Source organism: Colobus angolensis, unplaced genomic scaffold (assembly GCF_000951035.1).
Source record: "Colobus angolensis palliatus isolate OR3802 unplaced genomic scaffold, Cang.pa_1.0 Scaffold51, whole genome shotgun sequence".
NCBI lineage: Eukaryota > Metazoa > Chordata > Mammalia > Primates > Cercopithecidae > Colobus > Colobus angolensis.
In genome coordinates this window covers 7,751,759-7,753,922 of record NW_012118599.1, presented here as the reverse complement: position 1 = coordinate 7,753,922, position 2,164 = coordinate 7,751,759, and positions in this window count along the sequence as shown.

Sequence of the window (2,164 nt, the reverse complement as noted above, 5' to 3'; positions counted from 1 at the left end):
ATAAAATGAAGATAGAATTCAAAATTTTTTTGAAATGAATGAAAATAGAGGCACAATGTGCCAAATGCTAAGGGATACAGCAAAAGCAATGCTAAGAGGAAAGTTGATAGCATAAAATTCCTACATCAAACAGATGGAAAGATTTCAAATTAACAACCTAATATCATACCTCAAGGAACTAAAAAAAACAAGAATATACCAAACCTAAAGTAGAAGAAAAGAAATAACAAAGATCAGAGCAGAAATAAATGAAATTGTGACAAAAAAAAAAAAAAAAGGATCAGTGAAACGGAAAGCTGATTTTTTGAAAGGATAAACATAATTGACAGTGCTACCTAGATTAACCAAGAAAAAAAAAAGAGAGTATTCAAATAAGCACAGTCAGACTTGACAAAGATGATATTACAACTGATACCACAGAAATATGAAAGATCATCAGTGACTACTGTGAACACTTTTATGCACACAAACTAGAAAACCTGGAGGAAATGAATGAATTTCTGAAACAATACATTATCCCCAAATCGAACCAGTATGAAATAGAAATCCTGAAAAGACCAGTAATGAATTATGAAATCAAATCAGTAATAAAAAACACTTCCAAAAAAATAAACTCCAGGACAATATGAATTCACAGCCAAATTTTACCAGATGTGCAAAGAAGAGCTAGTACCAATCTTACTTAAACTATTTCCAAAAATCAAGAAGGGATTCTTTTCTCACTCATTCTATAAATACAGTATCACCCTGACAACAAAATCAGGCAAGGGAACACACACAAAAAAGATTACAGCCCAATATCCCTGATGAAATATGCAAAAATCCTTAACAAAATATTGGCAAACAAAATTTAACAGCACATCAAAAAGATAATTTCTTATGATCAAGTGGCCTTTATTCTAGAGATGCAAATCAATAAATGTGATTTATCACATAAATAGAACTAAGAACAAAAATCATATAATCATTCCAGTGGATCCAGAAAAAGCGTTTAATAAAATCCCACATCCTTTCATGATAAAAAAAAAAACCCAACAAGCAGACATCAAAGAAATATACCTCAAAATAATAAGAACCATGTATGACAGTCTTACAGCCCCCATTATACAGAATAAAGAAAAGCTGAAAATGTTTTGCCTAAGAACTGGAACAAGATAAGGATGACCACCATCACTACTACTATTCAATATAGCCCTGGAAGTCCTAGTGAGAGCAGTCAGGCAAGAGGAAAAAAATAAAATCATCCAAAATGAAAGAGAGGAAATAAAATTATTTGCTGATGACATGGTCATACACCTAGAAAAAAAAAATTAAGACTTCTCAAAAAGACTCCTAGATTTGATAAACAACTTCAGGAAAATTTCAGGATACAAAATTAATGTACAAAAGTCAGTAGTATTTATATACAACAGTAATATTGGAGGTGAGAAACAAATCAAGCATACAATCCCACTTATAATGGCCACAAAAAAATGTGAAAATACTTTTAACCAAAAAATGAATGATCTCTGCAGGGGGAACCATAAAATATTGATGAAAGAAATGGTAGATAACACAGCAAATGGGGAAACATCCTGTGCAATGGATTAGAAGAATCAAAATCATTAATATGACCATGCCACCCAAAGCAATCTAGAGATTTAAAGCAATTTTTATCAAAATACCAACAACATTCTTTATAGAATTAGAAAAAAAAAAATCCTAAAATTCATATGGAACAAGAACAACAAAAAGCCTGAATAGCCAAAGCAATCCTAAGCAGAAAGAACAAATCCAGAGGCATCACACTGCCTGACTTCAAATTATTCTACAAGGCTATAGTAACTAAAACAGCATGGTTCTGGCAGAAAAGTAGACACATAGATCAAAGGAACAAAGTAGAGAACTGATAGATAAAGCCAAATACCTGCAAACAACTGATCTTCAATGAAAGTGACAAAATTAAACAATGGAGAAAGAACACTGGATTCCATAAATGGTGCTTGGAAAATTGACTGGCCCATTGCAGAAGAATTGAATTGGACCCCTATGTCTCATCATATACAAAATTATCTCAAGATGGATAAATTACTTAAATGTAAGACCTGAAACTATAAAAATTTGGGGCACAACTCTAGGAAACATTCTTCTGGACATTAGCCTAGGCAAATAATTTGTAATGAAG